Below are 23,239 nucleotides of genomic sequence, written 5' to 3' on the forward strand. Positions count from 1 at the left end.
TCTTTTTTTAAAAATAAAAAACTTAATTAAGTCAGGGCTCTGTCCCCTGCATAGGAGTTAAAGGTAAATCACTGGGATATCTCTCCTGTTAGCTATGATGATGTCAACTATATAACCTTGGAGATTCCTTTTTCATCTAAAGCTTAATGATCCATGTAGCCTGACTAATGGATTGCTCTACTTTCTGACGTCAAGTGTGCAAACAAACGGTAGTATTCTTCCATGGACATTTTTCCAGCCTTTGTTTGGCGAGTGCGTTTATTTTTCTAAGACCCAACCTGAAGGAAATCTCTTTTCTCTGAGGTTTGGATAAAAAAGATCTGTAGAGGTTAAGAAATATCTGTGATATATAAAGTCAATGCCTGTATTACTGCCTAAATTATAGCTGTTAAGGAGTTTTACTAAAGTTCACCCGTGGTAGGACTGAAGAAGACTCACTTTTAGATGTGCAGGGCTCCAACTCTTAAGTTTGGTCTAAATTACCTGAAAGGTTTGGTAGCTATGGTCGAGCAGCCAGGCTAAGTCTAGGAGGGAGAAGGGTCGTAGTTGAGCACAAAAACCTTTGAGCACACTTATATTCAAGGAAACACTTACAAACTGTAGTTATATAAGAACATGTTTATTATTTATACTATCACAGTGTTAAAAATCACTACAGTACATGTAAGTACAAATATTTCACATAGCTACACATGTGCATAGATAATTGCTGTGGCAATACTCTGTTCAATGGTAGACCCTTAGATGATAGACGAGTAGCTTTAGGTTAGCAAATCATTCATCAACCACATTCAAACTTTGGGTGGTGGCTGTCTCCAGGAGACAGCCAGGCAACCAGTCAGAACTGGATCTAAGCAGACGTGGACCCCTTGCTCACTGTTCTCAGAGAGGCACAGCTCCACCTCACTGAGGATGCCCAACAAGGCTGAAACGCGTGTATGGGGTTGCTGTTGGTACTCTTGTTCAGAGGAGAATTGCCTAGCATTTCAGTGCTGGACTGCCCCTGGGCAGGACAAAGACTGATATGCAGGGATATTTCTTCTCTGTGAAAGGGACAGTGAGCTAAAGACTTGGTTGAGACTCTCCCAGGGGCCATCCACCCAAGAACAGGTCAATGGGCTGTGTTCGTGCTGGTAGAGAGACTCCCAGAACCCCCTTTGTTTTGCATAGGATAAAAAGTTATCTCCCTGTAGACAAGGAGCCTCCAGTGGCGATCCAAGAAAAATACAAAAGTAATCCAAAAGAAGAGCACACCATGCAAGAAAATCCCCAGCTTTCTTAAACAGTCTACTGGGAGAACACACAGCTGCATGGACCTGAACTGTAATACATTTTCATCTCCACCCAGGAGGGCTGCAATTTTTATACAAGGAAATCTCATATTACCATAATTTGTCAATCTTTAGGTTCATATACATTACATGTCCTGATTGGATAAAACATCTTCATGGAACATCGCCCTCAACGCTCCTTCATAACATCATGACCCTTAAGCTTCCTTCCCTTCAATTACATCATTATCTGCTGATCAGCAGACACTCTTGCATGCCTGTGGTTGGCATCCGCTAAAGTACAGGTTGATAAATGCCTCAATGCAGATTGGACCCCTTCGTTGGAGACTGCGTGAGCCACACCATCCCACCGAATCTATCCAATAGAATTATGAGGGAACAGCAACAAGGTCAGGGCCATCGTTCCAGCCTCAGCCATATACAAGTCTCTTGATTGACTCCCCTCTTCCATCGCCCCCCTGCACCTGTTCACTCTTAGTCCCCTCTCTTGCATCATGCTAGCTCTAGATAGAAAAAACTGTTCAGGACACAGTTTCCCCTATTTAATTCTCTTTTGCTGATTGTACTCGCCGCCTGGGCCCTTGCTACCCAGACAAACGACCTTCAAATTATCGTGGGGAACTGCTGCAGTTTCTCCCCATGAGAAACATTTCCTTCTGCAAAAATGAATTAGCTACTATGGGATTTTTGATGTCTCACCCTTAGTGAGGTGATCCATCATTTTCAACAAGTGTCAGCAAAACTTCAATTCTACTGTGAACAATGGCCTTTCAAAACAACAAAAAATTGCTTCTTTTTAGTCTGCCCTGGGCCTACTAAAATATGGCCAAACTTGTTATTCGTTTGGATATATAACCCTTAAACTCCTTGCACTTCTAAGTTACATTTAAACAAAATATAAAAGAATTAAATTGCTGCATGTGTACTTTTCATCGCAGCAGCCATGCTTACCTATCCCTAGTTACCTGCTAGTTTAAACATATATGTTCTGTGTTTTCATACATGTAGTACCCTGCGCATCGCCCCATTCCCTAACGTGTGGCGCACTTGTTGATATACATGCATCGTAGCGGCACCCTTCACGTCACTTTTTGCGTTACTTCTTTATCTTGTACGTGCGCCCCCTTGTGAGCTTTAGGTTCCCCCCTTCGATCAATGTATTGATCAACACTTCTTTGTCCTTCACACCCAACTTCTCCTGTGGTATCCAAGAGCCCCCCCCCACACAAACTTCCTCACGCAGAAACAGATTAATCTGGAGTGCATCCCAAAAAGCAACACCCTCCAGCTCCATAACAATAAACCGAATGGGTGGTATAATTTCCTAAATCAGAAGGTGGCATGGAAAGTGCCCCCTGAAGCCACAAAGCCCCTCGCCCTCTACCATATTACTTTCGGGAATCGTTTGTGTTTGAATGTGTCTGGTCGGTGGTATTGCCTCTGTAACTTTAGCCATCCCCATTGTCATCATGTATTTCTCCCAGTTCCTGACCCCTTGGCACCACCTCAATCCCAACTGACATACACAAAAGGCACTGACAGCCAATACGATGATCGGAACCGCAATTTTCATGAGCACCGATAACCACATGGGTACCCAAGTAAACTTTCTCTCAAACCCTTCTTGTTTGGTCACTCTACTCGTTTCGTGAACCGTAGTCTTGTGGAGGGCATGCAAGGCATGTATTGCTTCTGACAGTGTGCCGTTTGCAATGTCTATTTTGGTGCAACGCCACCCTCCATGGCATTTAACAAATCTAGTACATACGGGGTCTGCATAGCGACCAACCTTAATGCCCTTAATTCCTCCTTTACTGCATTCAACCCTTTCTCCGTCCTATTTGCCAATTGTAACAGCTCGTACTGTGTTATTTGCTGCCATGTGGCTGCAGTTTCCACACTAGAGGCAAGCAACGAGGTAAAAAATATGGCAGTCTTAATAAAAAGCCAAAATTTCATTGGGATAGCGTCTAGTCAGTTTGCACTCTGTTGGGACCAGAAATTGTTGTTTCTTTTCCTTCTCCACAAAGTCATCGATCGTGTGGTGCATGGATGCCTTTCCTCTCAATGTTTGCTGTGATGCAGGGATTAATTTCTTCTTCAATATTTGCAGTGCTCATGAACCTGACATTTGGAGTGTTAAAAGATCTCTTAAAATGGGTGAGAGCCCTTTTTTGTAGGGCCGAATGATCAGTCACTGGCACAATGTCGGATTGGGGCAATACAAGGGTCGGGGAATGTAGAGTGGCCAGGGAGCACCGACCACTCCAGTTCAGTGGTAATTGGGCATATGCTTAGGACCCACAGACTCAGAAATAGTCCATAAGGGCCGCGGTTCCTACCCGTATATTCGACAGCTCAAGTGTCCTATGGCAAGCAAGATTGGTCCTCAATTTGATCAAACCTTTTGTTCCTGTGGATCTGAAAAATAAAGAATACCATGTGAGTGCCTTTATGTGAAATGGCTGCTGTTCATCATTTATCCAGGTGAGGGTGTGGATGTGATCATTCCAAATAGTGACATTCATCATCACTATTACTTCTTTATCAAATCCTACCAATCCCAATGCCCTACACCCTATTAACCCTTCTATCCACTGCTTGTTGTGGAACACTGTGCCCCCTATGTGGAGCTGGGGTCGCATCCTGCACCAAGGTAACATGTATCCTGTATCATTCGCACATGAGAGAGTGTGCTGTGTGGTAAATAGCTGCTCCCCTTCTCTGGCCTTCAGTTTGGTATTCTGGAACAATGTTTTGTTTCGTCAGCCTCCACCATCTTTTTAATCTTTATATAATTGTCTTCATAGATCGGGTCTAACTCCTCCACCCATTTTGCTTGTACCTGTGTCCCTGTAGCAACCCTCAAACCTTGCAAAATGCCAGGTGTATAAGACAATGTGCCATTTCTACTGCACTTCCTGTTGGATGAAAAACATTGGTATCCCCGTGGCATGTGGGATGAGAGAGCACAGGTAACATGTGTCCTCTGTCGGCCCACAGCCATCATGTGGGTATACCAAATGTTGTCAGAATCAGTTGAACGCTGCTTCCCCACGATGTCTACAAACAGGCCTGGATTTCCCTCTTTGTTTGAAATACTGATATATTGTCATTACCTGTTGCTATACTGTTACTCTCATAGGGGGGTAAAAGAACTTCCAACTACTTTAAGCCAAAGAAAAGGAAGAACACAAAACAAGCCTAACCAACATACATTGCTGCTTCTATTATATACTGGTGCCAGTCCTCAATTCTGTGTTGCTGCAAATAATTGTTAGAACTCTGAAACAGGCAAAAAGAGACGAAAATGTCAATGAAATTTCCACAATGCTCCGCTTCACTCGCCCCTAGCTTCTCCCGGGAGCGGGCCGTTGCTGTTGTCTTTGCAGACGTCAATAGATGGATCCATGCTCACTTACCCTCTACCTTTAAAGCTGATGGGATACAGTAGGTTACTGTGAGGGGACCCTCAAACCTGGAGTCAGACCATTTCCTTGTGAAGTTCTTCGTGAAGACTTGGTCGCCTGGATAGATGGGAGGATGTAATAATATGTCTTTTTTTCTCCTGTTTGGATGGTACTTCTCATGAGGAGGCGGCCAGCCAGTTTTGACAAGGCTGTAACTGTTGTGAAATATATTTCAGGGACTAAGTAAGCTGTTTAAGATATCCTCGAAACTCATCAACCAGAACCTGAGCGCTCCAGTATGATGCTTACTCTCTTCTCATAGTGTTTGTCTAATTTCTTAATAATAGTCTCACACATTGGGAGCTTTAGCAGGCTTCCCATCACCAGGAACCACTAAATCAGGCAAACCTTTGAGGATGCGTCTGCCTTCAAACACTAAACTATTCATAAGCAAAGCCCTCCTTCCGTCAGTACTGAAGGTGCGGCCATGTACTGCCATTATGTAATCTAAAGAAATCCTCTTTCCAAATTTCCCATTTAGTTATCGGCTCACTTGCCCTGGGTAGGAACTGCACAGGAAGAGCACTCACAGTGGCACACAGAGAAATGATTATGGCAAACAAACACAAGAGTTACGAGTCCGGCAGTAACCCTGCCGGTGCTACCAGCTGGTTGCCGCCGTACTCGTAACATTTTTCCGGCACCTCGCTTCCCGTTGCCGCCAGGATTTGTAATTCGGACTCCATGGGAATGGGTTCAGGGAAGCATCAGCACCGTTACTAACGGTGCAGATGCTTTCGTGATGAGTTTGCCTACTGGGGCCGCTGCGCTCAGCGGGGTCCACACCCTTGTTTCCGGACCAACACTATTGTAATGAGGCCCAATGTACTATGTAGAGGTTCAGCAAAGGTTACAGTTAGAATACGGTATAATCCAAGAAGTACACCTATATACTCACTTTAAGTTTTAAAAGCAGCAATGCGTGATATCCACAATAAAAAACAAATGGGCACTGTACACTCAGTTCAACCTACTAGAGAAACAATAAGTAATGCCCAAAACACGAACAAACGGGAACTGTAAATGCGCCTGTGTTCAGGATCGTTTGGAGCGTCTTCCACAGCTCTCCCGCTCCTGAGGCAGGTGGCTGTTGCTAGGTAACAACACGCTCCGCTACACGTAGAGCTCAGGAGAGGTAAGAGGTCCTTTCCTCTGACCTCTGCAGGATCAGGTATGGAGAAACGCTGCCGTTTTGGGGTGCACACTGGCACCGAGAACTCCTGGGCCGCTCACAAGGAGTGCAGGGAGGGAGCTAGGCAGGATCGGGTTGTACACCAGTACACAGACCCCCCGGGGCCGTGTCAGATGCACCGCTGGTCGATGCTCTCCGTCACTGGAAATATGAGGATGGCAAGCGTACTATACGCGGAGCAGCATGTTGTGCACACAGCGAGACCACAGCAATATCCAAAGCGGGCAAGACTAACCGCAATAGTACTTAGGTAGTTTAAACGTTTCTGGAGACACAGCAGGGCACCAGGAAATGCTCCAATCCAGAGCTGCACGGCCACTGGAAGATAGCAAAGCAGGGATTGGGAGACTGCACAGAACACTCAATCCAGCGAAAAGCAGCCCGTGACCAGCCAGGATAGGCGTAAACTCCAGCTCGTCGCCAAATGCGAGGTAGGAAAGAAGGTGAGTAGACAGTAGCTTCAATCCAACTGTATTCTGCATCCTCTTACACCTGCAAATTGATCACAGCCTGCAGACCATTCCTGACTCCGGACAATTGCCTGACCCTCGCGAGAACCCTCATCCTGTCCAAAATCGACTATTGTAACGCCCTCTACCTTGGGACCAGCCAAAGAAATCTGGACAAACTCCAGGTCACGCAAAACAACGCCATAAGGGCAGCACTCAACATACCTAGACGGAACCACATTTCCAATTTTAGACGCAACATTCAATGGTTACCCATTTCCCACCGCATATCACTCAAATCACTTGTGCTCACACACAAGGCTCAGAACAATGCAGCTCCTGCCTATTTAGTATCACGCTTCTCGCAACACACAGCCATTAGACCCTTGAGATCCGCCCAGATTCACACATTGGACATCCCCAGCTTCAAATTACGCTCGGCGGGAGGGTCGAGTTTTCCGGTCCTTGCTGCCAAGCTTTGGAACTCACTTCCTAACGCCCTAAGGAACATTCCACACTGCCTCGAATTTAAAGCCAAATCGAAACTTTGGCTACGAGAACAAGATACCCCACCTTCCACCCCTGCATCCTTCAGCGGCTAGTGCTTGTCTCTGCACGGCTGTCTGCACATTGTCACTCCGGCTCTCTCATCTGCCTAACGCATCTAGGTTCGCCTGCCTAGCGATTCTGCTGTAATTTAAACGGATCTGATGTATACTTATCTTGCTACCTGTAACTGCTCTCAGATTGTACCCTTCTCCTGTAACTGGGTTGTTATTATCTATGTTAATATCACCTGGAACGGTATACTGTATCACCCCTTCTGCAACCTGTAACTTCTGCAACCTGTAACCTCCTTTCTGTAACTTGTAACTTCCTCCTAAACATGCGCCCGCAAGCCTCTGGGCAAGGTGCGCAATATAAATAAATAAATACAAATACAAAATACAAATACAAATACAAGTGAGTTATCATGAATGCCCCTCTACACTGCTAGGCTGGATCTGCCTGAGCTTCACAGAAGGACCCTCTTATATACAAAACGCTTTGGAAGATAAGCAGATTCAAGGCAAAACATGTTGGCATGTGGACTTCTGGGCACATGGCACACATAAAATATATATTTATAACTCAGCAGATAAACCATTGATGAGAGGATATAACAGTAAGGATTTCAGTCCTCTCTTCAGGTTCCTTATAACAAGTTTTAAATCTTTACACAAATCAAATGGTTCCAGTTCCTTAAAAGGAGAAATTATTCACTTAGTGTGATTCTACCAACTGGGACATTGCGAGTCCTCATTACGAGTCCGACGGTAGCCGTGCCGCAAAAACTGGCAGGCTGCCGCCGGAACCATAATACCATTCCGCCTCCGCGATTGCCGGAATCACTGAGGCATTACAACCCCGGTGACCCGGTTATTCCGGAGGCGGAATTCTGTAAATCCCCATTCCCATGGAGTCCAATAGGACTCCATGGGGATGGGGACCATGAAAACACCGGTTCCGTCTAAGACCGAGCCGGTGTTTCCATGTCCGCCTGCAGGTGGGTGGTGTTACTCCTGCCAGGTCAGACCTGGTGGGAGTGACACCTCCCGCCTGCAGGACTCGGAATCAGCCGGTCCGGAAACAACAGTGGCGGCGGATTTACTGCCACTGTTGTTTCCGGACCAGCTGACTCATAATGAGGCCCATTGTCTTTCAAATTGTTCTTGATTTAGGATTGAGTAATTTAAGCCTCCAGGTTCCCTGTTTTTTAAGTGTTGAAAAATGTGGCTTATTTTTCTAAGGCTTCCCAAAGCCTTCTGGCCCTCTGATTTACTCAATTCAGCAGGGTCTCTCTTGGGTGTCTGCATCTGTCCAACGATCTGGTTTCTCTTCCGTAAGCATTTTGGCTTCTTTAAAAAAAAAAAAAGTTTTAATTTGTTTATGGTTAAAAAGAAACCTTTACAAAGTCATCTTAATATTTAAAGGAACTAATTTCAGAGAACACAGAATTGAATAAAATGTTCAGGTTAAGAATCAGTTGTATCGGCTCAAAGGATAAAACATATGATTAAAGGCTATTTTTGCATCTCAGAATTACACAAAGCAATACTTAAAACAGACATTGGTTTTGACCCAACATTAAAATCGAATTCATTTTTCTTGGTTCTTGCAAAGCTAAACAGCAAAGTGCAATGTGTAGTGCAAAATAGTCAGGAGAGCAAAGTAGGGCTCCATAGAGCTTTCATAAATTACATGTAAAAGAGGTAGTCCTTTCAGGCAGTATAGAAGTTACAGGTGCAGCTTTAAGCATTTCCAGGTTTCACATTCGTTTGACAAATGTAAGTGCACACCTTTTCCCATTTTATCATATTTATTTATGATTTTCAAAAGAATGCCCGGTGATTTAATTAATTCTTCCAAATCATTTTTGCATTACACCGTCAATTAGCCCACATATTTCAGCAAGAAATTTGATGGTGGCTAGTTTTAATGATACTGATTTCCTGTGTAGCATATCCCACCATAGGGTGTCGAGATTAACGCAGTCTGGATTAGGGATAAACTTGATAAAAGCACTCACACGTTGGGGTTTAATAGTGCTGCATTCTAGCAAAAGATGCCTCTGGGTTTCTGTTACGGAAGGGCTTTTACAAAAACAACAAGGAATATGTTTGCCCTTTTCCCCATCTCTAATTTCTTTTATCTCCCCAGTCAGTAAAATGTTAAATCGAAATCTCAGATAAGCGATATGCCCGATGTGATCAGGGAAGTTCAGAAGATATGATTCGTGATTTCCCATAATTTTCCAATATGGGACAAGATTGTGGTAGATCTTGGAAGCACGTACACTGTCTGTTGTGTTAGGTCAATCGTTATATTAAAGAAATCGCTTTGCTCTGATCGGATTAGACATCAAGGTAGTATGCGTTAAACCGATTAGATCTAATGCTTTTAGACAGTTAAGTTGCAAGGTCAATAACCAGCGAGACTTTGAGCAGTCCGTTTCAATTTAACCCCTAATTCAGTACAAAGACTCTTATGGCCAGCCATAATCAAATTTCTGTATAATGCCATTCTTCTCCATTGGACCATGCATTCTAGCGACAGAAGTCCCAACTCAAAGCGCAAGACATTTATGGGGATACAATTGGGTAGATAATATATCACCTTCCGCTATATTTTAGATTCGAGCTTCTGCAAGAATAAAAGGAGTAGAATGGCAGGACCTCTAAGCCGTAGTTTCGAGACAACTTTTAGCTTGTAAAACCTCAATAGGGGAATCAGTGAGTATTTGCAGTACTTGTGTGCCACTTTCTTCATCTCGGATATCATATTGACAAGTGCTTCTGAGATACAGTTCCAGTACAAGTATTTTTTGCTGGAGTCAAACACAGGAAAACCCAGATATCGTATTGATCTAGTTCTAACAAGGAAGTGTTTATTTAAGGTCCATCTAAATTACTCTTTTTTTACATTTAGACACATTATTACTGGGTTTTTTCATTTATTATTAGACCATTTTCTTTAATGTACGTAGCAATAGCAGTCAGTTTACACTGGAGACCTATTGGCATTCCGTCAACCAACAAAAAGTTGTCTGCATAGGCACACCAGTTAATTTTAGTTCCCTCAATTTTGGTGGAAATAAGGGAGGCGATTTCCAAGATTTTCCATGCATCCGACACACATAAATTAAAGAGTGTCTGGGCAAGTTTACACCCTTAGCGCAGTCCATTAGAGATTTTTCTGATGCTTGTTAATCTGCTCAGAATCGCATGCTGTGCATATGGTCCGACATCCAGTGGTAACCGCGGAGTATTGCATCTCGTCTTTCGGGGACCGAAAGGGGACATCGGCATAGGCGTGTCTGTAACACTATCCCTATCGTGACGTGTAGTGTACCCAAAATCCCTCACGCACCGAGGGCCCTCAGATTGTTTTTTTCCGCCCAGATAACTGGTCGCCCTATTGCGGAGCTCTTACAGAAGAGACATTGTTTATCTTATACCGACTTGTCGGTTATTCCCCGTTAAGTCACTTCGGTCACAAGAACATCTTCGACTAAGACTGCAGGGGATTCGTCTACAGCGGTGGGATTCAGCGCCTAAGATCCGGCGGCCAGACTTTCCACGTGGTCGGACCCTCTGGCCGACCTTTACAGTAGGGAGAGTGAGGTCGGGGGTGGCCATATTTTTCAGTATGTCTTTCCTCCTTTACCCTTTTTACCCTTTTGGTCTGGTCATCTTCCCCTTTGGCTATGGAAAGGACTCCTTTTAGGTTCTGCCCTAAGTGTAGGGTCAGATATCCTTGGAAGGACGAACACAGGACGTGCAATGCCTGTCTCCCCATAGATCACGACAAAAAGCGGTGTGCGGCCTGCAAACTCCTTCGCCCAAAGACCCTTAAGGAGCGCCGTGTAAACCCCCTTCCCCCACCGCCACACCCGCTAAGAGTGACTGGGGCACCTCAGATGACCAAACATCCGTTGCGGATGTGATAGATCTCGAGGCGGACACTTCTAGGTCCGCCATGCCTGTCCCCGACCCTTTAAGGCTTGACTCTGGTCTCGCTTCAGGGACAACACCCGGCGACGGGCATACAAACGCATCTCACCAAGCATACACACCCTACACCGGTTTCGACGTCCTCGTCGAAAATGGTGAGAGCGCCAACAGGGCTGCCGAAAATTTCGACAGTTTCCTCGGGTCGCGCAGATCCAAAGCCTTCCCCGCATCGACAGCAGCGTCTTGTGACTGGGCAATCTAAAACAAGTAAGGGCGCTACTCCAAAAAGTCACACGTCGAAGGGCGGAATTCTGACGCTGCAACAGCCCCTAAGGCCTCGGTAGACTGAAAGCTACGACTAGGCCTCTAGTAAATAAAACGACCGCTAGGCCTTCTACCGCCACGGAAGGTAATACACCTACCGATAGACCATTGGTGCAATTATCTCACGCCGATTTGGCGGTTATCGAAGACAGCATCGAGAGGATTACGGCGGCGGTGGGGCTTATCCCGGTGCCACCTAAAATCATGGGGCAAGCCGCGGGAAAATCTTCGGATGCGGTCTGGGGCCCCGATTCTCATGATACTTATGCAGATAGCCAATAGCCTCTTTCCGACACCCTAGGAGAATCTTTTCAGCGCCATAGGGCGGAAGACGATGTTTTTCCACCCGTAGGCTCGTCTGGGTCTTCCAAATGGACTAGAGAGAAATTCGAAGGGTGTATGGATCGGCTGGAGAGATTTATCAGTTTTCCTGATCATCCATCCCCGAAAAGGTCTTGTGGAGAGCCTAACCCTCAATTTTCTTCTCTCTATCAAGAAGATTTCAGCATGAAGACATTGTCCACATGGACACCTATAGGGACATTTACAATGAAGAGGAAGAAGCTTAATTTCTACAGAATTATGAAGAGGAACAGCAGGGTGCCACAGACAATTGGGAAGAAGCCCAGCAAGAGGGAACAGACCCATGGAAACTGCCACATCAAGATCAGGACACTTGTTTTGTGTCTGGATTCCCCTCAGTCCACCCTGGCTCGTCAGGCCTCACCTGTAGATGACCAGGTGGCCTTCAACTCTATGTTGAAGAAGGCAGTTGAACATATTCAGATCTCTACTCAAGAGGCTGTGCCGGAGCAGGATTTTGTAGAGGACATCCTTAAGGAAAACCCCCCATCTAGCGAAGCCATTCCACTCTTAATTCCATCAAGGGAAGGCTGGCTCCTTCCTTGGTATCAACAGCTCAAACCCAGGCAGTGAACCCAAGAGTGGAAAAATTGTTTCGGCCGTCTCCTTCCGACCCTCTATACATTAGAGGGCACGCCATCCCTGACTCTGTTAGTGATTACCACCCGGAAAAGGGCAGGGGTACCCCTTGCCATGGGGGAGGCACCTCCGGACAGGAATCCAAGAGGCTGTATGCTCTAGGCAAACGAGTTACCTCGACTCCACGCGGATAGCAAATAATACCATGCTATTGGCAAGATGTGCTGACACTCGGTGGAACCTGCTTCAAGAAGGCCTCCAAGAGGTACCAGAACCCGTCAAATCCAAACTTCTCTCTATTGTAGTCGAGGGAAGACAAGTGAACCAGAATGTGATTAAAAACACCCTGGACACGGCTGAAACAGCAGGCAGGGCTCTGGCCCAAGGGACCCTACTTAAAAGACACGCTTGGCTGCGTACTTCAGGGTTTAAACCCAAAGCGCAAGCCTCTCTCATCAATAAGCCTATTGAGGAAGCTAACCTCTTTGGGAAAGCGGTTGATGAGGCCTTGGAAACAGCCAAGAAAGAGCATGAGACTCTTAAGTCCCTGCAATATATTACACAAAGTTCCCCCCACAGAGGTAATAACTCTCGGCGGTCCTTTCGAGGGCAGTCCCGTGCAGGTCAAAACAACTATGGCACGCAGAATTTCAACACAGGACAAATTTCAGTAAGACCCGCATACTACCCTTCAAGCGGTCCGTGACGCAGCAGAGGTAGAGGCCCCAATCCTAGAGGAGCCGCAGCCTCTGGTCAAAAATGACCACCAGATCCAGGTCCCCTCCCATGTCACCCCGGTCGGGGGGGCGATTAACATCTTTCATCATGGCATGGGAGGGGATAACTTCAGACCAGTAGGTCATAAAGACTGTGTCCTAAGGGTACTGCTTGGAATTCGCCCGACCTCCACAATTCTGACTGCCGTGCTCACAGCGCCTTTCACCAGACCATCTGGAGATTCTGAATCGAGAGGTGGAAGCGCTGCTGGGAAAGGACGCCATAGAAGCTGTCCCTATTCTTCAGGTAAACAAGGGTATTTATTCAGTGTACTTCCTTGTACCCAAAAAGGACCTCACCATGCACCCTGTTCTAGACCTGCGCCCAGCGAACAAGTTCATAAAACCCCAGATGTTTCGCATGCTAACACTACAAGAAGTAATCCCACTGCTGAAACAGGGGGACTACATGGCAACATTGGACATGAAAGATGCATACTTTCATATTTCAATGTTGCCAGCGCACAAGAAATATCGAAGGTTCATGATAGAGGACAGGCATTACCAATTCAAGGTACTCCCTTTCGGCATCGCCTCTGCGCCAAGGGTGTTTACCAAGGTCCTGGCAGTGGCTGCAGCACACCTGCGCAGACTATCCGTCCCAGTTTACCCTTAGCTCGACGACTGGCTCATCACAGAGGACTCATACAACACATGTTTTTCGAACACCCAAAAAATAGTAAATCTTCTCTTCAGTCTGGGTTTCTCAATCAATGAGAAGAAATCCAGTCTAGTCCCCAGTCAAACAAAACAATTTCTGGGGGCTCTAATTCGGACGGAAGACGGCCTCGTCTTCCCCTCCAACGAGTGGGTTCAGAACATGCTTTTTCAGATTCCTCAATATGTAGCCAGTCAGGAGCTGATGGTGCGTAAGGCCATGCTCTTCCTTGGAATGATGGCGTTTGCATATACTTGGTTCTCCACGCGCGGCTGCGCATGCGTCCCATGCAAGAGTGGCTCAACAGCCAGTGGTGTCAGGCCAGCGGACAATGGGAAGATCTGGTAGTTGTCTCGCCAGCCCTCGTTCTCTCTGCAGTGGTGGTCAAGAGAAAACCTCTTGAAAGGGAACACCTTCACCACCCCTGCAGTGGAAGCCACTCTCATGAAAGACGCATCTCTCACGGGGTCAGGGGCTCACCTGCTTCAGTAGACAGCGCATGGAGTGTGGTCCCCTCAAGTAGCGTCCAACCATATACATTTACTGGAGCTATTAGCGGTATTCAAGGCATTGAAGGCCTTTCAGATGCAACTGCAAGGTAAGGCATTGCTGAGTCTAACCGACAGCACCACAGCCATGTATTACCTGAACAAACAAGGGGGCACTCACTCTCCAGGGCTATCCAAGCTGTACCAAAACATTTGGATATGGGCTCTCAGACACAAGATGTTTCTGTTGTCCCAACATGTTCCTTGGGAACTCAATCTTCTGGCAGACGTGCTCAGCAGAGATTTTCCTCTGCCCAAAGAATACGAATGGCGTCTGCACGAAGACATTGTGTCCAGCGTCTTCGCAGAATGGGGCTTCCCAGAGATCGACCTGTTCACAAAACAGGAGAACGCCCAATGCAAAGACTACGCCTCCAGGTACCCCCAGAACCGCTCCAAGGGGAATGGTCTCTGGATAACATGGTCAGGGAAATTTGTCTATGCTATTCCCCCCCCCCCACCCGAGTCCCCTTCTGAACAAGATAGTGCACAAGATGCACCAGGAACCAGTTACCATGATACTGGTGGCCCCCATGTGGGCCCGCATACCCTGGTTCGCTCATCTGATGGAAATGTCCCTCTCCCCACCAGTGAAACTACACTGCTCGTACAACATGTTGTCTCAGGACAGGGGGGAGACCCTACACCCATGCCCGCAAACTCTGAACTTAGCAGCCTGGCTCCTGAGGTCATAGAGTTTGGACATCTACAGCTCCCTCAGAGGTGCATGGACATACTCAAGGAAGCTAGGAAACCGAACACATGTTATTGCTATGCCAGCAAATGGAAAGGTTTTGTCATTTGATGTAATTCCAAGGGTGTCCGTCACATCGATTGCTCACCCACACACATTGTGCTGTACCTAACCCATTTTATTGGACACTGGGTTAGTCTTCAATTCCCTAAAGGTTCATCTGGCTTCTCTGTCAGCCTACACCACATCGCAACAAAAGGTGTTGTGGTGGAAGATACTGGTGATTAAGGCCTTTATTTAAGGGGTTAAGAGAATTTATCCTCCCATTTCTCACCCAGCTCCTGGGTGGGACCTAAATGTGGTTTTGACCAGGCTCATGTGAGCTCCCTTTGAGACTATGCCTAAAGCAAGTCTAAAAGACCTGACTTATAAAACGGCCTTCCTAGCGGCTATCATTTCTATCAGAAGGGTTAGCGAACTACAGGCACTTTCTGTTTTAGACCCCTTTGTTACAGTCCACAGGTAAGGTAGTTCTGTGCATGCACCCCAGATTTGCGCCTAAATTCATCTTGAAGTTCCATGTGAACCAGTCGAATGAACTACCTACTTTTTTCCAGAATCATACTAGCAAGGCCGAAAGAAACCTTCACACACTAGATGTGCGCACGGCAGTCATTTTTTACCTGGAAAGAACTAAACCACTGCGGAAAACGAACCAGTTTTTCGTTTCAGTGGCAGCTGGTAGAGAAGGGGATCCTGTCTCTAAATCAGCTATCTCAAGGTGGATTGTCAAATGCATCACATTATGTTACACCTTGCTAAGAAAGCCCAGAGCACACTCTACTCGAGGCACTGGGGCATCCATAGCACTCATTGCAAATGTTCCCCTTGAGTCCATTTGCAAAGTGGCAACCTGGAGTTCTGTACACACCTTTGCAAAACACTATTGCCTAGACACTCATTCTAGGTCTGATTCTAAGGTGGGACAAGCAGTACTAAGACATCTTTTCTCTATTGTTCCTTCTCACAACCCACCTCCAACTCCGGGTACTGCTCGCTAGTCTATGCACAGCATGTGATTCTAAGCAGATTAACAAGCATCAGAAGACATGCATTACTTACCTTAATAGCATTTCTGATGATTGTATCTGCTTAGATTCACATGCGCCCACCCTTCCTCCCCGCTCAGGTTGGAAGGAACATAGACGTCTTACTACTTTCTCTCTTTATGTCCCTCTAGCAGAAAAAATACAATCGGAGGGAGCTCGGCGCGTGAGGGATTTTGGGTACACTACACGTCACGATAGGGATACTGTTACAGACACGCCTATGCCGACGTCCCGGTCACCGAAAGACAAGATGCAATACTCTGCGGTTACCACTGGATGTCATACCGCATGCACAGCATGTGAATCTAAGCAGATACAATCATCAGAAATGCTATTACGGTAAGTAATGCATGTTTACTGGGCGTGATATGTCGCCCTGTAAATTTAGTCGAACCTGAATTAACGAACCCTCATGGAGATGAATTAGAATGGTTAAAAGTTCCTGCGGCATCCCAAACCGGAGAAGCTTTGTCCACAAGAGGGCTCTGTCAACTTTACCGAAAGCTAAAGAGAGGTCAACTGCAGCCTTGTAAATAGGGGAGGCTGATTGTTTACAAGCCTTTTCTAGAAACAAGCCTTTTCTAGAAGAAGGGTGAATAATAGACCTCCAATTTCCGTTTGCATGCCTTTGCGAAAACCAAAGTGTCTGTTGGATAAAATGTTACTAAAATCCACCCATTCTGCAATATGTTTAAGTACCAATCCTGCAAATATCTTCGATTCTGCATCCATGATGGCTATGGGGCGATAATTATAGGGTATCTGTCTGTCCCCTTTCTTATAAATTGGAATGATATAAGAAATGTTCCATGATACAGGAATTGTTTGGTTTAATTTTATATCTGAGAATAAGAGGAAAAGGGGTTTAGCCCAAACCTCTGGATTTGCCTTTAAAGTAACGTTTGCCAGGCAACTTGGTCCGGGGCCCTAGATGAACTAAAGGATTTGATCTGATTTTCAATATCATAAATCATAAAATTGCATTCCCAGGGTTGAAATTTGAACACCTTCAATTCATCCGAAATTTCAAATTTGCCTGCATATAGAGAATTGAAGTGATCGGCCCAAGTGTCTTCCATAATACAATTTGACTGAATTTCTACCTGTGTGGATTCAAAATGATATAATAAGGACCAGAATTGACGACCAGAGCTCTCTTAAAGCCTTTAACATGGCTTCATTGTCTGCTTGAAGCATAGTTGATTTATGTTACTTTGTTACTTTGCATTTATATAGCGCCTTATGTATCATTGGTATGATCTCAAAGCGCTGGTAGGTTGAACGCCCTTGGGAACCGTAGTTCAAGTCAGTTGAGAAAGAGAGGGTCATAAGGTGCATGAGTGCACCGGATATGTGTGCAGCCGGTGTGGTAGTTGCATGATAGATGCTTCTTAGCGGTAGGTGTGGTGGTTGGGAGGTCAGGATATGTGTTCATTCTGGAGGGTTGACACCCAGACTGATTTCTGGCTGCGTTAGGCCTGTGGAGATCGCTGAAGCTAGCTGTGTGTGCTCAGCTAGCTGTGCTTAATTAGGATGATGAGGAGTATGTGGTGGGTGTTAGTATGAGAACAGCTATACCAAATGTGTCATAGTATCGCTGTGTTCTAGTTGAGTGGTAGTGTATAGCAGAGAGTAAGCGTGGTAGTGTGATATGGTGGTTATCAGTAGGCACTTGAGATCGAGCATTCCATCTGTACCATCTATTCTATCCATTTTAGTCACGCTGTCCGTTCATTCCATTTCATCTGTTCATACATTTCTTCTGGTTCATCATTTAATTTACTAGTCTTTCCATCCATTCCATCACTCAATCTTTCATCCACATAAACTACTCCATCCATTCCGTAGATCCATTTCTTCCTTCCCATCTGTTTAGTGTGTTCCGTCCGTTCCATCCTTTCTATTCATTCGATCCGATCTGTGTGTTCCACTCACTCCATCAGTAACATCTGCTCAATCCGTTCCATCCGCTCAATCCGTTCCATCCGCTCAATCCGTTCCATCCCCTCTATCCGTTCCATCCCCTCTATCCGTTCCATCCCCTCTATCCGTTCCATCCCCTCTATCCGTTCCATCCCCTCTATCCGTTCCATCCCCTCTATCCGTTCCATCCCCTCTATCCGTTCCATCCCCTCTATCCGTTCCATCCCCTCTATCCGTTCCATCCCCTCTATCCGTTCCATCCCCTCTATCCGTTCCATCCCCTCTATCCGTTCCATCCCCTCTATCCGTTCCATCCACTCCATCCGTTTCATCCACTCCATCTGTTCCATCCACTCCATCTGTTCCATCCACTCCATCTGTTTTATCCACTTCATCTGTTCCATCTACTCCAACTGTTCCGTCCATTCCATGCTCTCTATTCGTTTCATCTGCTCTATCCGTTCTATCCATTCCATCTGTTCCATCCAATCCATCTGTTCCATCCATTCGATCTGTTCCATCCACTCTACCTATTCCATCCACTTCATCTGTTCCATCCACTTGATTCGTTCTATTTGTTCCATTTATTAAAACTACTCATCTTTCCATCCGTTCAATCTGCTCGTTCATCTCATCCGTTCAATCCACTCATCCGTTCTATCCATTCGAACCCTACCATCCACTCCGTCCGTTCCATCCACTCCGTCCGTTCCATCTACTCCTTACGTACTATTCACTCCTTCCGTTCATCCATTCCTTTCGTTCCATCCATTCCTTCTGTTCCAATTAGTCCGTCTGTTCCATCCACTCCACCCTTTCCATCCACTCCACCCGTTCCATCCACTCCACCCGTTCCATCCACTCTACCCGTTCCATCCACTCTACCCGTTCCATCCACTCGGTCTCATCAACTCCGTCTGTTCCAGATACTCTGTCCGCTCTATCCACTCTGTCCGCTCTATCCACTCTGTCCGCTCTATCCACTCTGTCCGCTCTATCCACTCCATCCGTTCCATCCACTCTACGTGTTTCATCCATTCCATCTGTTTTATCTACTGCATCCGTTCTATCCACTGTCCATTCCATCCATTTTATCCGTACCATCCATTTCATCCATTCCGTCACTTCATCCGTTCTATCCACTTCTTCCATTTTTCCGTTCCCATCTGCTCCATTTGTTCTGAATTCCGTTCGTCCCATCTATACTATCCGTTCCATTCATTCCCATCAGTACGTCTACTCGGTTCCATTGGTTCCCGTCAGTTCATCCACTCCAGCTAGCACTCCGTTCCATTCACTCCAGCCAGTACGTCCACTCTGTTTCATCTGCTCCATCCGCTCCGTCTGGACCATCCACTCCATCCATCCATTCATTCTGACAAGTAGACTCATTCCAACCAGATCTCCGTTCCATCCGTTGCATTCACTCTATCCGTTTGAGTCAATCGGTTCCATCCACTCTATTCGTTTTATCCGTTCCATTCATTCTATCCACTCCATCTGTTCTATCTACTCCCTTCGCTCGGTTCAATCACCCTTTCCATCCATTTCATTCCTTTATCCACTTTGTCCGTCCACGCCATCCTTTCCAAGCATTCGATCTACTTTTCCGTTTCGTTTACTTAATCCGTCTGTTATATTTGATCCGTTCGTTACATTTCATCTGTTCAGGATACTTCTTTTATTCCCTCTTCTTCTGTTCCATCCAAATTCTTCTTCCATTCCATCCAATTTTTCCATTGTATCCATTTCTCCCGTTCCAACACTTCTGTTCTATTCACTTCATTCCGGTTCTATCTACTTCATTCCGGTTCTATCTACTTCATTCCGGTTCTATCTACTTCATTCCGGTTCTATCTACTTCATTCCAGTTCTATCTACTTCATTCCGGTTCCATCCACTTAATTCCAGTTCCATCCCGTTCATTCCGGTTCCATCCACTTGAATTCATTCCATCCACTTCTTCTGTTCCGTCCACTTGTTCCGTTCCGTCCACTTGTTCCGTTCCGTCCACTTGTTCCGTTCCGTCCACTTGTTCCGTTCCGTCCACTTCATCCGCTCCATCAACTTCATCCGCTCCATCAACTTCATCCGCTCCATCTGTTAAGGAGCATTCTCTTAAAAGGCCAATTTACCTTACCTATAGAGTCCCCCAGCAGCTTTGCTGTATTTCAAGGGTTAATTTTTTATACTCCTGCTAAGAGTGAGACTCTTTTCCCACTCTTAGGCAAATATATGATGTGTATTTCAGGCTATTGTTTGTGCTTATGGGCTATGGAGTTTCTCTCACTCCATGGGTATCATCTTTTTACATGTGTGTTACATAGCACCCTCAGTGCAGTAACACAGGGGTGTCATAGTGACCCCCAAACATAGACTCCATACCCTGGGACTGACTACTGTCTCCCAGGGCATGCAAAATTACCATTGACTTTGCTAGTCAATAATTATGAACAAAACCAGTACAACCCATCTTACTATGGAGGTACTGGGAAGGGTTAATAGTTTTTCCCTGGTGTTCATTTTCGAGAGGGTACTGTCCAGTCCCTCTCTCCAAAGTTTCTGGCTGGTTGCAGTGGTTACTACAGTAAATATTTGACGCAAATATTTTCCTATGGGATTTTCCCATTGTTCGAGGCTACCACTTTTACTGACAGCCTCTAACATACCGCCGGGTTATTTTAATATTAACTTTATTCCGGTGTTTTTTTTTTTGCCAGATATTTAATATTTCTTTCTCGTGTCGCTCTCTGTAATCCAAACCGAGGTCGGGGCCCTTTGTTCGTCCTTTTGGCGGGCTTCTGGACAGAAGCCCTCCTTTAGGCGCCAGTGAGTCTGGGGTAGACCGGATGTGTGGGAGGGGGAATAGGCACCCTGGACCGGGTTGTCTACGCAACCCAAGTTGCACTCTGCCCTGATAGGGTGGGTGGTTATCCCGCCAGGATAGCTACCCCACTGGGTGAGTGACAGCTAGGTTGTATGAATGGGGGTTTTTCTGCATAAAAGCAGGGACCTGCGGACTGGAAGAGAGAAGTCGCCACTGGACCTGAGAAATCCGAAGAGGAGAGAAGCCAAAGACATCTGCAACGACTGAACCACCAGTGAAGCCCTGCTGCAGATCCTCACCACTTTTCTCCAACGACAAGAGAAGATCTTCAGCTGCAAGAGCCTTCTTCCCTTGAGCTGGTGGGACAAACCAGTTCGCCAATCACCTTCCAGGACCTGCCTTGGTCGAATCGCCAGTGCCAAGCATTAGGAGACCGGATAGCCAGGCAACCGTCCACCACGACCGCGATTTAAAGGAGCGTACCTTTTTATTCCGTTTTGGCAGCACCGTGGCTGGCTTCATCCCAGGGCAGTGCAGTAACTCGAACCTTCCTCCACGAGAGCCTCTCTTCCTCTGCTGGATCTCCCGAACTGCAGGAACTGCCAGGAAATACCGCCACCGCAGGAGCCTCTTCCACTTTTAAGGTACATTGTTCCGCCAGGCCTCCCGATTCACTGGGTACTGCTAAAGGAGTTTTAAATCCTTTACTTACCTTCTTGGCTGGCCGTCTCTATCGTCTAACATTGTCTTTCTACCTTCTGCACCCTCCGTTTCAATCGTAAACAAAGGCTTGACTGCAGCTACTAGAACCGTTTGAACCTAGGAACTTGGCCTTGTACCACTGACTCTGGCACAGGCCTATTGACTCTGGCTAAATCTGTTACAACTGCCTTCTCTAGATTGCTTTTCATCAAGAAATGTGTTGGTGCACCTAAACTCTTATAACCATCTTTTCCTTCCCCTTTATATATTGTTGAAGTGCCATTTTGCTTGGTTTTCACCTAAGTATTGCTTATGCTAAAGTACTACCTTGCCTAACTTGTTCACAATTCAATTGAGAAGTGTTGCTGGTGTGTTTAGGAGTTTAACCCTGTATAACTTGACCTTTCCCTCCCTCTGAAGAAATAGTCAGAGTGCCATTTATGCTTGGTTTATACTGTGCCGTTTTGCTTAGTTTTCACTCTTGCTCGAACTTGTGTACAATTTAAATAGGGAGTTGTGTATACTTTTCGTGGCTGGTTTAACTTGCATTAATGATAGTAATTTATGTGTGGAACTAAGAGTGTGTAAAATAATATATATATTGTTTTTGATACAAAGGTTTGGTCAGTGTTTCCTTGTTCCATAGTACTGTGGCCCTATTGTGTAAACTCTGAATACTGCTCATCTCCCCCTTGAGATACGTCTGGCTGCTCAGTCACAGCTATCAACTAAATCTGTGTGGTACAGACTGATACCAAAGGGGATTTATTGCATATTCCTGTAGTCCTAATCTTCTATAGTGCTCCCTAAGGGAACTGCATAGGATTCTGCCTAACTCCATCCACTTCGTCCGCTCCATCCACTTCGTCCGCTCCATCCACTTCGTCCGCTCCATCCACTTCGTCCGCTCCATCCACTTCGTCCGCTCCATCCACTTCGTCCGCTCCATTCGTTCCATCCACTCCATTCGTTCCATCCACTCCATTCGTTCCATCCATTTCGTCCCTTTCATCCACTCCATTCGTTCTACTCTACTCGGTTTATCCATTTTATTTACACTGGCAGTTTTAGTTTTCCATTTTCTCGATCGGGTCTCTATGCTGGATTGTTATTTTTGATTCAGCAACCTTGGGTTTCTGTTTATTGTGGCTGTTTATGCTGTTTGTGCTAAGAGTCGAATTTTAAAGTAAGAGCCACATTTTCACTAATTTGTGGAAAGACATGAGGTCTTCGGTGAGTCGGATGTGGGGTGGAAGTGAGTTCCACGGAGTGGGGGCCAATGCTGACAATGATGATCCACCTAACCTGACTGTGTTGGTTTTTGGTATCACTAGGAGGCGGGCAGAGCTTGATCTTAGAGTGCGCGATGGATGGTAATGTTTTAGTTTGTCATGAAGGTATTGCGGTCCGGTTTTATGCATTGCTCGGTGAGAGATGCATAAGGTTTTGAAGGTCACCCTTCAAGCTCCCGGGAGCCAGTGGAGAGTTTTGAGAGCTGGGGAGGTGTGATCTCTTGGGCCAAGTGCTGGTAGCAGTTTGGCTGCAGCATTTTGTGCTCTTTGTAGATTAGTCAGGTGGTATGTTTGGACTCCGAGGTAGAGGGAGTTAGCATAGTCCAGTCTTGACGTTACGATTGATCGGACCGCGGCGAGTCTGTTGGGAAAAATGCACCTATGAATTTTGAGGTGGTAGTGGCAGGACTTAGAGATGTTGTTAACTTGGTGCGAGAGGGTTAGGTCAGAGTCGAGAGTGCATCAAGGTTTTTTACTGAGGTTGTCAGGGAATTGTCCATGGATGATGGCCAGGGTAGAGGGTGCGGAAGAAGTTTGTTGTTGTACAC

General features: G+C 46.0%; 1 protein-coding gene across 2 annotated transcripts in view; it reads left to right on the forward strand.

Moving 5' to 3' along the window:
- Window positions 1–23,239, forward strand: part of SRPK3 (SRSF protein kinase 3) — a 1,021,015-nt gene that overhangs the window by 469,193 nt on the left and 528,583 nt on the right. The gene's annotated exons all lie outside the window — the stretch shown is intronic.

Source organism: Ambystoma mexicanum, chromosome 2p, assembly GCF_040938575.1.
Source record: "Ambystoma mexicanum isolate Mex_15411 chromosome 2p, UKY_AmexF1_1, whole genome shotgun sequence".
Classification (NCBI taxonomy): Eukaryota; Metazoa; Chordata; class Amphibia; order Caudata; family Ambystomatidae; genus Ambystoma; species Ambystoma mexicanum.